The following is a 14,659-nucleotide window of genomic DNA, read 5'->3' on the forward strand; positions in this document are numbered from 1 at the left end:
TGCGACTGAGGGGGGAGGGAGAGCAAGAGCAGAACTGCGGGATATCGAGGACCCCCCCAGTGAGGGCCTCATCTATGATGGAAGAGGGGAACCCATGTTCCCTAAAGAATGAGGACATCGGCCTGGTATGGAACACCTCATCTTGATTACAGGAAGCAGGGTGAAACGAAGTGTAGTGTAGATAGCTGTGGGAGTCGGTGGATTTATAATAGATTAAAAAAATTATAATAGTAAAAATGCAATGGTTAACATATAGAGGATTAATGTATGGTTCACTATAACACTTGTATCGCTTTAAGGCAATAAAACATAGCAAGGCTAGACAGCTTTCTGTTATCAAGAAGAGTTAAAGATAATGTACGATCAAAGGAAAAGATGCATAATATTGCCAAGTAAAATGTCAGCCTAAGAACTGTGGAAAATTTCATGATTTAGCATAGTACGAAGACATTGATAAGGAAAGTTATGCCATGGAAACAGGCTTACAAGAAACATATAAAACACACTTCAAGCCTGTAAAATAAAAGATTAGCAGAAGATAATGTGGGCCACTTGCAGACCGAGGCAGGAAACATTATATTCAGGAACAAGAAAAAAGTTAGCATTTATAAGCAATTAGTATCTAAGCAAATAATAAGATTGAAAGATAGTAAATGCCCAGAACGTGGTGACTGGCATCTGCGTATTTTGCAGGAAACTAGCTCTACTGATTTTGAATGCACTGTCTGTCATCTCCCTAAATTTCAGTTGGTTGCACTTTTCACAGATTGAAAGGTAGCAAATGTGAGCTCATTATTTAAAAAGGGAGAGAGGAAAAACAGTGAACCATACATACATCGGTTAGTCTGATGTCAGTGCTCAAGTATTTGAATTAGGAGCCACAATATGCATTTTTTCATTTGACTAATCTGTTGTAATCTCAATTCCACATTCCTGCATCCATTGCATGAAAAGAATCTGCAGAAATTCAGTTGGAAATTCAAAACAAATTAAAACAACATTTCTCAGCAGGTAAGCAGCATCGGTGGAAGAGAAGGAGCTGCTGATTTGGATCAAGGGCCGTTCAGTCAAACAGGAGAAATGGAGGGGGGGGGGGGGGATGAAGTATGCAATAAGTACTGTTGTATGATGTTATCCTGAGTTTTCAAATCTTCAGAATGAGAGTTCATCCTACGACCTGCAGAATCGGGGCTGACACTTGCGTTTGAATATATTTTACAGAACCTCTGTGAAACAAGAAATAAAAGCGGAATATAGGACATTTCAGACATCATAGATTGTGGAATTCTTCATATACTTGCTTTATGTAGAATAGAAGTTAATAAATATATGTGACAGTTTCTGAGGTCATTACTAACTTACGGGATTTTGTAAGTTATTTTATTGCCAGCTGCTGATTACCACAGGTCCTTGTTACCAGAACCTGAAAACTCTTAAGTCTGATTTTTAATCCAGACACAATGCGTCATTACAAATGTAATAAAAACCCAGACAGTTGGGATAATCTTATTACATATAAAATGAATTTAACATACGCTGAATGCACAGGTGAAATAATGGGCTGAGTGTGTAAGTTTCAAACTCTAAAAGAGATTTATTAAATTCCATTATGTCTCCAAAGATGATCATTTTACAGAATATTGACATAGATGTCTCCATCTATATTATATAAGCTCATTATCCTTGAAAAGTAAGCCTAAAAGAGAACACATAAACAAGGACAAAAAAAGTAAGTTACAATTTTGGTGAATGCATTTTCTGAAGCGAAGTGCTGAAATTTTTGTTGCTTGTCCAATCCAGGAATTTTGAGATCAAAAATTGTCTATCAGCTAAAAAAACATTGAGTACTCTAATTCACAATTAATATTGCTGCATATCCTTCACACTTTTTTTCTTTCCGTACAAAAACAAAGCTCGGCCTTTCAGTTTTTGTTTGTTTTTTCTCCTACATTGCCTTTGCAGCATTATGAATTCCATAGTTTTTTGTGTCCTGAAAATTTGTTAAATCAAATTCATGGGTTAAGAGTTGTGCATTCTGGATGCAAGGCTGACCCAGAGAGAGGAACATTCAGAGCAAAAGTGTCTCTTTTAAACTACATCAATTAGCTTAACTTGGGGTGCAAATTTTAAAATGTTGTGTCATAAATCATGTAAACTGAGAAATTTTTGTTGTAGTTTCTTATTTTTCTGTGGCAAAATCAATATTTCTCATAGCATTTGTCGGATATAAGAGAGCTGTAGCCTTGAAATGCGGTGGTCCTTTTGGAGGCTTCAAGAGATAAATATTGCATAATTTGGAGAAATTTGAATGAGGTGTTCTGATGCATCTTTGTCTGTGTCCTCTGTAAGGTGCTATCAAGGAGGCATTCACAGATTGCTATCCATTACTGTTCTATGTGGTATTTAAAAATGACGGTACGTGGCAGCTGCAGTCTGCGAGTGGTGGAGTGAATGCATGTTTAAAGAGGGAATTTCTCTCCTGGAAGTTACTGAGTTACATTCATGACAAAGGTGATGAGCCATCTTATGGAACTACTGTACGCTGCAGATCGTCACAGTGCTATTGTATGACAGAATGCCACAGGCTAATGACACTTGCTGTGTCCTGTTGGAATAGCAGCTTGAAGATTGAGCTCGTACTCAGAATGTTGGCCTCGAACCAAAATTCTTCTAACCGAGAGGAAATGCTTGCCCAACTGATTCAATAGCTTGGCAAGTTGTTTCAACCAAAGCAGGAAGTTACGAGGTCATAGCATTTAGTTCTGCCACATTCTTTTCAGCTTTGCTATCAATTCCATCTTTTGATTTGTTGAAGCTAATTGTCCACGAGCCTAACATTGTCTTTGATACAAAGCTGAATATTTTTTTAAATAACACAACTTACTCATACTGCTTACAGACCAGCTCTGCATCATATCCTGTGCTCACTGACCTAGCCCAACAACTGGAGTGTTTAATTCATTTATGCTTTTTCATTTCGAGACCTGACTCTTCCAGTACCGTATTAGCTGGGCATCAACCTTCCTCTTCAGCTCGGCAAAATTCCATCTCCAATCAAAATATACTTCTGTAACTTCGCTCAGCTTTAAAAGCTTAGCGAGTGGAATAGAGAGTTGTCTTAACGACACCATTATTGTTAGGTAGAGCAGGTTTAAGATATCTCAGACTTTGGGTTCTGTAAATTACTGTCGCGAGCTATCCATTTTCCACCCACATTGTCAAATATTAATTAACTCCACCTAGTATAATAGAGGTTTAGCTTGGAGACAACTTAAAAAAAGTACAGGAGCCTTTATATTCACAAAGATGTGGTTGTGGTGATTGACTGCGGAATAGTTAGTTGCAAAATATTAATTGCAAGAAATGGAGTTATCACAATCATGCAGCAATGAAACCTTTGTTTTTCTCCAACTGCTGGATCAAACAGCCACAAAGCTGGGTTCTAGGAGGATTGAGGCAGATCACCACACTGGCTGAGGCCATTGAATTCGGAGCCGACAGATTAAATGTGGAATTTTGCTTTGGCTGTTTTAAATAGTTCCCATTCACTTGTAACGAAGAAACGCATGACTAGGTAGAAATTTGATCCTTGGTGCTGATAGCACTTATGACTACTGCTTTTTGCCTCTCCTTGGTTCGAATTGCCAATGAAAGTCGCCTCACCTGTATCCATACATCACTTATCAAGCTTTGTCATGCCCCCACCTCTTTTCATGCACTGCTACATGCACACACATGCGGGTTTGCACTCACCTGCTCACACATAGGCACAAGCCGACGCATGGGCACGCGCATGTATACACCATGCACACACGCTCACACTCCTACACACTTTCGGATAGACGATGGCTTTTACCAAAGAGGCTTGTGCAGCTTCAGTTGCTGAATTTATTTGACATTTTAATTATTTTAGAGTTAATGAAATGAGGGGTAGTGGTTAGTGCAGGGAAGCAACAGTATAAAATTAACTTTGAACTGTGCAGCAGAAATGAGGCCTTACAAAGGCTTACTCCTGGTTCTCTTTCTTCATATGATATGCAATGAGAATGTCTCAATTTTTGGAACCACCAAATGCATATATAATAGAATGGACCAGAATGCCTTTTATTGTCATTCAAACAGCTAGGTTTGAATGAAATTGCATTTTCTACAGTCTTACATTACAAAAAAAACCAACACCCACACTTAACACAGTTTACATAAACATCCATCACAGTACATCTCCAACACCTCCTCACTGTGATGGAAGGCAAAGTCTTATCTCTTCCTTTGTCCAGCAGTCCAACTGCAGCGTCGAGGTGAACTGGGGCTCCCGATGTTAAAACCCCCGGCGGGCGATGGTAAGTCCTGTGGCTGTTTAAGCCACGCCGGGCGATGTTAGGCCCCGGCTCCATGTCCTTAAACCCACGATTCCAGCAGGAGAAGTTGTAGTTGTGGGAGCTCCGAAAAGCCCCCCACCCCCCACATATACACGTCTAGAGGAAAATAATAAAACCTAGGGTCAAGACATACATTTAACGAGACAAAAATGTAAAAAAGGCAGACGGACTGTAGTCGAGCCGCTGCCATTAGGCGCCGACACACCACCCATATATACATTTTAAAATAATTTCACAATATTGCACATTCTCCAGACCCTTCTTCTGAAGAAGGGTGTCGACCCGAAACGTCGCATATTCCTTCTCCCCATAAGATGCTGCCTCACCTGCTGAGTTTCTCCAGCATTTTGTGTCTACTTTCGATTTTTCCAGCATCTGCAGTTCCTTCTTAAACAGAATCAATGTCTAGATGGTTGTGTTTTACCAGCTTGTTTATGCTTTAAATGATGACAACATCTGTACTATTTTGCATCTGGTAAACAAAGTTTAGATGGTCTTTTTAATAATGAGAATTCCAGGGAGAATAATAGAGAGAATGCCCGAAGCTAGACATTTTTGCTGAGAAGTTATGCTATTGTGGTGAAAAGGGCTCAATGTGTTTTTTAGTTTGAGAGTTTTAAGTAGGATCATGTGTCATTTATTGAGCTTGTGCTATCGTTCATCTTTCAATTCTGTTTTCTCACTGTATGCCTATTCCTTGGTGTTCAAAGGTCTATTGATCTGCCAAAGCACACAACACTTTAGGGTAGAGAACCGCAAATATTCTCAATCCTTGAAGGAAGCAAATAACATCCTAAGTTTGTACTGTCCATTTCCAGTACAGTTCAGCCAGAAAGAAAAAAAGTCGGCCATTCCTTCCTAAAAATAGTATCTATGGTATTTTTCATTCTGTTCCACAATTGCATGGCATTGCCTCACCACCTTTTTCATTACAAATTCCTGTGTCCAAATTTATAATGGAAAGGACCTATAAAAATTCACCACCAAACACAATAGGCCATCTGGTCGCCAGGTGATATAAAACTACTACCTCAAAGCATTTTGATCTGCTATTTTCCCCTCTTAACTGAAAAGGTGCAATTTTATTCTAAACCACAACAATGCATATATATACATCAATGGCAATATTAAATGTATTTCATATAACCATTAACATTCCTTTCTTTCCCTCTCTGTTTGTCCCATTTCATCTATTCTTGCTGAAATCTATGTACTTGGCTAGGCAATTTACTATAAAGTAAAATAGCATGGCAACAAAATGTTTTTCCTTGGTGTTATTTCCATTAAGAATAATTGGTGGTAATCTTAAACTATGAATGTAGGAATCATCGAAAGATAAGTCAAAGGTCATTTTGTTGACTGAACCATCCTGGTCATCACATGGTATATTGACAATGGAGTTAAATGTGGGTAGGCATTTTGAATCTCTGAACACTGAGATTTGGAATGGAAACTCCATTTTGTCTCATTCATAGTTATAGCAAATAGAAACAGGCCCTTTGGCCACCTCATCCATGCAATATTTATGCCCATCCCATTTACCTTCATTTGGATCGTATCCTGCTTTTTTAAATGTCCATCTTAATTCGTCCTCAAATAAATAATTATCTGATTCCACCACTTCATCTCCCAATGTGTCACATATATTAACCACTGTAAAAAATAAAAATTGCCCTTTCGATCCCTTTTAAAATTCCTTCCTTGCATCTTAAACCTATGCCCTCTTGCTTTTAATAGCCTTACCATGTGAAAACAATTTTGATTGGCTATCGTATCTATGCCCCATAATCTTGTGTGCTACTTTCAATTGGGGATAGGCAGAGTGAGTTCTTCAGTCATCCTTGTCTCCTCTAGCATGACTTCGGTGATTTTGGTTACCACTGTCATTAGTTAATGAGTCACCATGCAAGAGAGAGATAGAACACTTGGTTGAGTGGTGCTGCACCAGCAATCACTCGACTCACTGCCACCAAAGACTTCAGAAAGGGGAAGTTCAGAGATTATGCACCAGTTTTCATTGGCAGTTGAGAAAGTTAGTTTTAAATTCCTGGGTCTTAGCATTTCAGATGACATGTCCTGGAACAAACACAAAGATACAATCATGAAGAAGACACATCAGCACCTCTACTTTCTGAGAAGTTCAGAGAGGTTCAGTATATCACCGAACACCCTAACAAACCTCTACCAAATTTACAGGCCTAATCCATCATGGGTACAGCCCTCCCCACCTTCAAAAGCATCAACATAAGGCACTGTGCTTCAAGAAGCTGGCATCTGTCATCAGGAATCTCTCCCCCCCCCCCGCATCTGAGTATTCCTGCTACTATGTAGGAGAGAACTGCAGATGCTGGTTTCTCTCTGGAGAAAAGGAATAGGTGATGTTTCGGGTCTGAAGAAGGGTCTCAACCCGAAACGTCACCTATTCCTTTTCTTCAGAGATGCTGCCTGACGCGCTGAGTTACTCCAGCTTTGTGTCTTTCTTCTAGCAGCCACTGTCAGGCTAAAGGTACAGAAGCCAGGAGTTACATATCCATTAGATTCAGGAACAGCTACTTTCCTCCCGCTATTAGGTTCTTGAACTAACCCACACAGCCCTAATCCTACCTTGGCAGCAGACCACTACGGATTACCTCTTGTGCTACCATGAATTTGTTTATTTTCTAATTGTAATGATCCTCGCACATACTCATAAATGACATTAAATGTGACTTTACAAGCACAAGCTGCTGACTAGAACATTTGGGGTGTAGATGTAAGTGCTATGGGTTGCACTAAAGCTTGATGCAATACCAAAACGGCTTTGTGGGGAAAGACAAATTGCACACTCAGCCCTGTGTGGCAGCCACTCAAACGCTTCATTGATGCACTATATAAGGAAACATTGTAAGACAATGTATTGCGCATTGAGATAGATGCGTACTGATAACGTTTACTTGCATATTATGACTTTACCATATTTTTTTTAATAAAAAATTCAGCTTGAAACTGTTCACCCTCCAGATAGTATTCTTCACTAAAATGGCATTTTTGAAATGTATACGTTTTGCTCTGTCATAACACTGGGAACGTACCACTATTAATCTGATTATTTAAATGCCCCTGCTGCTACAAATTAATACAATGGCAGGGCATTTAAATAATCAGGTTAATAATAGTACGTTCCCACAGTGTTACGATAGAGCAAAAAAGTATACATTTAAAACAAGGCAGGCATAATCGGCTTCATGCTAAAAGTTTGGATTCTCCAAATCCAATTAATCAGCACAAATCACTCTGCAGTACTGGTATCTTTTTATATCCAGGTAGTTCACTCAACAGGGTGTTGATGTAAAGCAGCTCAAATTTTGCAGTGTGATTTAAGATTTTCAAATCATTCCAACTAAAAAATCATGCTTACTTTGTTGCTGTGCTAGACAATGCATGATGAAGACTATTTGGATGGTATTGCTCAATATTTATATAATTTACAAACTATTATATCACCATACAATTTTCTTCAGGCATGAGTAAAAATTCCCATTCAATTGATTAATCTTCCAAAAATTTATTGCTTAACGTTCTTGTTGTCCTTCGCATGTTGCTTAGTAATTTCAGGTTTTGTTTGAATGGACTACCATGTGAATCACTACTTCGAGGGGTGGGTTTTTTGCACTTTCTGCCAGGAAAAGTATCCACAACCAGAATTTCTGGATCGGACTAGGAAGGGGAGGACAAATTTACACAATTTATACAAATGGTGGCATTGTGTAAATTGCCCCAAACAAAAGAAAAATGTAACAAAGTAATTATTACGTTTTTCTTTTGTTTTGGGGTTTTTTCTTTTGGATTGTGGGCATTGCTGGCCATGCCACCATAATGGGCCTGTCCCACGGCGATTTCTTTTTAGGCAACTGCCGGCGACTGTCATAGTTGTAGCAGGTCGCCGAAAAACTGGCGACAACCTATGACAGCACCTACGGCAGGAGAAGTCAAGCTATACTCATTGGCGTCAAACCCACTGTCGCCGAAAAATTTCCAACATGTTGAAAATTTAGCGCCGACCAGAAAGATGCTACGACTTTTTGCGCGACTGAGGAGACAAACTAGTCGCCTGTAGTGACAAAACTAGTCGCCTGTAGTTGCAGAAAAAATTGCCTAAGTGGGACAGGCCCATTAATCTCCCATATTGAAGTGTCCTGAACAGTGACCTGTGGCCTTTACAGAGCATATTTACAAGTCAAGCATATTATTACATTTGGATTCAGGGCTATATTAAGTCAAGCCATCAGATTTCCTCCCCTGAAGGAGAGTATTTAATTAGGTGAGGTTTTGCAATAATCTGGTCGTTATTAATCTGATGTGCTTTGTGACGTATAAAATAGGCGAAGGCCCCTCGAGACTGCTCCATCATTGCTAATCTCATTCTAAATTCACCTGCATATTCCTGCCCACGTCAGCATCAAGAATATGTCAATTTCTGCCTTAAAAGTTCTCGGACTTTATATTCATCTCATTTTTGATGAGGAGAGCTCCCAATACTGAAAAACATTCAGAAAAAAATCTTGCCTCGCCCCTGTTTTAAGGCATCTGGGGAGATGGCAGGGAAATGAGATTAAGAAGCAGAGATCAGCCATGATTGAATGGCGGACTAGACTCGATGGGCCAAATGGCTTAATTCCACTTGTTTTACTTGTGAACGTGATCTATTTATTGATAAATTGTGCCCCATGTACAGATAACACTTGTGCATGGGGCAGTGCGTTGATTTACGTGTGTACATTTTTTTAAATGGTCACCAAGCATGTAGGTTATTTGACTGTACAAAATACTAGTTGTAACAGTTGTAACAAAATACAGAGTTGTAATCTGAAATTTTACAACTCTAATATTGATCTTCATTCTTCAAAACAAAATTATGTTTCTAAATCTTCCATTACAAGATATAAATCTTTACCACCATTCAAGTATTGATTCCTCAAACTTATTTGCTGCAATGTTGGCAGTTGCTATCAGTGGCCCAAAACAATTTATCCCCATCATGGTCCTGATGGGATTAACATAATAATCACAGATTGTGAATTGACGGTCTATTAAAAAGTTTGAGAGCATGAAACGGTACAATGGATAGAACATTGATTACCAAACAAAAAGTTGACGTTTAATGAGGTTTGCTTGAATTGTAAAATGGCTGAAAACAATAAAGTCAAAGAGTGAGAACCTGATCCGCCTTTGTTCTATTCAGTTACTTTGGAAACAACCATGTTTTCCAAGGATTAAAAAGTAAAGATTTGGAAAACGGAAAGTTATAAAATCCTTACTTAAAGCATGGATTAATTAATCGAATGGTCGAGGCAATTTATAACCTACAGTATATATGGTCACAATTAACCAGAGAAAAATATGCCACTGGAAAAAATTGAGTGCAATTCCACATTGAGTTATGAATGCCCTACCTTTGGACACCCCATACATATGAACTAGGGTTTGAGACCAGTGAGATTGATTTGCAGGCTAATGCAGGGCTGCAGGTGTCTTCCGGCCGGCAAGCAGGTGTCTTCCGTCCCCCCCCCCCCCCAACTGAGTCGCAGCTATTGTAAGGATCGGGGCTGGGATAATCCGAGCAGAGCTGGGAGCGCTGAGCAGATTCACTCATTCACTGAGTCAGTGAGACCGGCTGGCGGCTGCTCTTCCTGTGCCCGCTCACTCTCCCAATCACTTCCTTGTGCACAGTATTTTTGCTCATTTCAGGCTAAATGGTTACGGTGATGAACAATTTTCAGGGATGAAATCCTCCTCTAATCTGAGGACTTAGTGCAGACTCACTTACAAAAAACGATTGAACTGTGGAAATGAGTGGGACTGTGAGTCTCCTGATAGTTTTCCACGTGTGGCAAACACCATTGGTGATTAATTTGTTGAAGGTTATATTTTGAGAAATCTGCCTGTCATGTTGGTTTCTCTTAAAAAGCAACAATTTTTTGAAAGATAATGTTATAGATTCATCAGTGTGATACCGGAGGCATGGAACTGAAACTATGAGGAAATACTAAAATACTGTAGAGTATTCTTATCGGAGGGCAGAAAGATGTGGAAATTAGGGTTAAAAACTTGGAGCATCTGCTTCATCTGATATAGCAGTAGGTTGACTTACCTGCTTGAAGTATTCTCCTCCATCGCATAGTCTTCTTCGGCAAATAATTTCCTCATCTTAAAGTCTGCTTTGTCATATACTTTCCCCCTTTAACCTGCGAATACTTAACATTCTGATTATTAGTAGAAGCTCACACACAAGCAATCGTATTCTTTAAATTCAGTTTTATGGCATGTCATGGGAACTTGCAAATTCAGGATTATTCTTAATGATAGCTTGATAGTTTATTATGTAGAACAATAACATTTTTCTATAATGACCAGTTAATGAATCTTAAAAAGGGGTTTTCCAAGTGTCTCCAAGGTAGTTTAGCCTGTGAATCATGAAATATATTAGGATGAATGATCTGGGTTAAAGAGGTAAATAATGAAGAGATGCTTGCCCAAGGGCAAGTTAGAGAGATTTATGGAGTGAGCACATCCATACAAATGATCAATTTAATGATTAATAATAATGATTTAAAAATCAGTTGAATGTTGAGATGTGGAGTTCTCTGAATCTTGTACTGCTGGAGATGATTACAGAAATAGTGGCTAGTAAGCGCATGTGGAGATTTGAAATGAAGTGTCAGGATTCTAAAATTGAGTTACTCTTTAATTGGAGCTGATGTACACCGTTGAAGTTGGCAATGATGATTGAAATGGGTTTGCTTCAAGTTGAGGCATGGGCAGCATAGTTTAGGATGGCCATGTGCTTTGTAACATGGAAGACTGGATCAGGGGACCTGGAGAAGAAAAGTCCAGAAGAAGAAAAAACACACATGGGTAAGAGTTTCAGCAAAGATTTAATTAAGAATGGGACAGAGATGAACAGTCACAGAGGTAGAAACATGGTGATGGAGAGAATGAGGATGGAAGTGAAGCTCTGGATCAAATAAGATACAATGAGGTTGACTCGGATGACTTGTGTTTCTGTGGAACATTGAGTGATATTGCATGACACGTGACTGTGTAAGTGGATGGGGCATATGTTTCATGATAATCCATTCATATAATTGAAATTCCTAGTGTTACAAATCAAAATTGGGAAAACCTTTTTCATTTTCTGTTCCCACTGATGAGTGGTGTTAATGTGCATGAAAATGCCTTTTCTTAGTCACATCTCCACTAAAGCCCAGATTTATATCAACTTATCGTGCCTTTTTATGATATAGATGTCAAAGAATCCTGCAGAGTAATATTTTAATGCATGGAATCAACTATAAAAAGACAAAGATGTTGCAGTGCTTCAGGTTTTGTCTGCTGTGCATTGTTGTCTACTGATGCAAACTTTCTAGTAAATATCCTAGATTTGCATAATACTACCAAATTTTAAACCATCTATAACTAATATTGTGGTACATTTTTTTTAATTCAGTTTGAATTAAAATGTGTTTGGAAATGATATAAATGTAATTGAGCAATATGTTAATTAAGAATTATATGCTTCATCTGCTGACCTTGAAAATCTGCAAGAAGTATAAGTTTAAATGTTGAAGTAAGGGATTTATACACAAAAGTAGGACTTGTCGAGGAACGACTCCGTTTCTCGGACGAACCGGAGGTCATCCACTTGCTTTTCCAGTTCCCCAACACGGTCCTTCAGGAGCTCTACCTGATGCACTTCTCGCATTTGTAGCAGCTGTAGATTTGGGAGCAACAGCAGGAGGAGATTAGCAAGAGATAAGACTGATTGGCTCTAGCCCGAGTGGGAGGAGAGAAGTGAGTGCTGGGAAAACAGTTGAAAACTGAGGAATTTGGCTTGTAAATTGGTAAATCAGGCAATTTATCAGTCAATTTAAGCAATTTAAGCTCTTAGGGAGCGGCAGTGAGTGAGCAGCCTTGTGAGGGAAGTGCCATGTGATAAAAGTGCGAGTCTTTGGCTCCTGTGAGTAAAGTGCGAGTCTTTGGCTTGAGAGTCTTTGGCGAGGAGGCTGAGGAGAGGAGACCACGCAATACGCTTGAGAGGTAGAGATGAAAGAAGGGGATGTCAGGCAAGCTGATTCAGTGCGATGCTTGCAGTATGTGGGAGGTCAAGGACACCGCTGGTGCCTCTGGCTGCTACAAATGCGAGGCGTGCATCCAGGTAGAGCTCCTGAAGGACTGTGTTGGGGAACTGGAGAAGCAAGTGGATGACCCCCGGTTCGTCCGAGAAACTGAGTCGTTCCTCGACAAGTCCTACAGTAAGATTGGTACACCTAAGGTACTGGAAGAGAGAAGGTGGGAGAAAGGGAGAGAAGCATGGAATGCCAACATCCCCGGGTGTTGTACCTCTTGTGAACAGGTTCACCCACTTAGAAGCTGTTGGGACAGAAGACGTGTTTACACTGAGCGGTGGACTGGCTTGCGATGCGAATTGGGCTGTTGAACCAAAACCAAAAAGGCCTAAGGCAGGCAATGCCATTGTAGTGGGAAACTCCATTGTGAGAGGTATGGACAGGGGTTTCTGCGGCAACAGATGGGATGCAAGGATGGTGTGCTGCCTTCCTGGTGCCAGGATCCAGGATGTCACGGACGGAGTGCAGAAAATCCTCAAGGGTGAAGGTGAACATCCGGAAGTGGTAGTGCATGTCGGCACAAACGATGTCGGAAAGAAGGGGATAAATATTCTGCTGCGTGACTTTAGAGAGCTCGGGAAAATGCTGAAAAGCAGGACCTCCAGGGTTGTTATCTCCGGTTTGCTTCCAGTTCCTGGTGCTGGCGAGAGCAGGAACAGGGAGATATGGGACCTGAACGTGTGGCTGAGGAACTGGTGCACGGGGCAGGGATTTAGATTCTTAGATCACTGGGATCTGTTTTGGGGTAAGGGGGAACTGTACAAAAGGGACGGATTGCATCTTAACAGGTGTGGGACCAGCATTCTGGCAGGCAGGTTTGCCACTGCTACACGGGTGGGTTTAAACTGAATAAGGGGGGTGGGGTGTTGAATGGGACAGTGGAGGATGGAGTTAAAGGGAAAGGGTTTCTTAAATGTGTGAGTGTAGAGACAGAGGGGGTGTAAAATGAGGGGGGAAGCAATAGGTAGCAAGGTGAAAAGTAAAAGTGGCAGGCAGACAAAACCAGGGCAAAAATCAAAAAGGGCCACTTTTCAACATAATTGTATAAGGGGTAAGAGTGTTGTAAAAACAAGCCTGAAGGCTTTGTGTCTCAATGCAAGGAGCATTCGAAATAAGGTGGATGAGTTGAATGTGCAGATAGCTATTAATGACTATGATATAGTTGGGATCACGGAGACATGGCTCCAGGGTGACCAGGGCTGGGAGCTGAACATCCAGGGATATTCAATATTCAGGAGGGATAAAAAGAAAGGGAAAGGAGGTGGGGTAGCGTTGCAGGTTAGAGAGCAGATTAACGCAATAGAAAGGAAGGACATTAGCTTTGAGGATGTGGAATCGATATGGGTAGAGCTGCGAAACACTAAGGGGCAGAAAACGCTAGTGGGAGTTGTGTACAGGCCACCTAACAGTGGTAGTGGAGTTGGGGATGGCATCAAACAGGAAATTAGAAATGCGTGCAACAAAGGTAAAACAGTTATAATTGGTGACTTCAATCTACATATAGATTGGGTGAATCAAATTGGCAGGGGTGCTGAGGAAGAGGATTTCTTGGAATGTCCTCTTTCAAAACCAACAGTTTTCTAAACCAACATATAGAGGAACCAACGAGAGAGTAGGCTATTCTAGACTGGGTATTGAGTAATGAGGAAGGGTTAGTTAGCAGTCTTGTTGTGCGTGGCCCCTTGGGCAAGAGTGACCATAATATGGTTGAGTTCTTCATTAGGATGGAGAGTGACATAGTTAATTCAGAAACAAGCGTCCTGAACTTAAAGAAAGATAACTTTGAGGGTATGAGACGTGAATTGGCCAAGATAGACTGGAGATTGATTCTTAATGGGTTGACGGTGGATATGCAATGGAAGGCATTTAAAGACTGCATGGATGAACTACAACAATTGTTCATCCCAGTTTGGCAAAAAAATTAATCAGGGAAGGTAGTGCATCCGTGGATAACAAGGGAAATCAGGGATAGTATCAAAACAAAAGATGAAGCGTACAAATTAGCCAGAAAAAGCAGCCTACCAGAGGACTGGGAGAAATTCAGAGACCAACAAAGGGCTTAATTAGGAAAGGGAAAATAGATTATGAAAGAAAACTGGCAGGGAACATAAAAAC

At 40.2% G+C, this 14,659-nt stretch overlaps 1 protein-coding gene across 4 annotated transcripts in view; it reads left to right on the forward strand.

Moving 5' to 3' along the window:
* ptprk (protein tyrosine phosphatase receptor type K) overlaps positions 1-14,659 on the forward strand; it is a 570,756-nt gene that overhangs the window by 63,612 nt on the left and 492,485 nt on the right. The window lies entirely within an intron of this gene.

The sequence above is a fragment of the Leucoraja erinacea genome, chromosome 5 (assembly GCF_028641065.1).
Source record: "Leucoraja erinacea ecotype New England chromosome 5, Leri_hhj_1, whole genome shotgun sequence".
NCBI lineage: Eukaryota > Metazoa > Chordata > Chondrichthyes > Rajiformes > Rajidae > Leucoraja > Leucoraja erinaceus.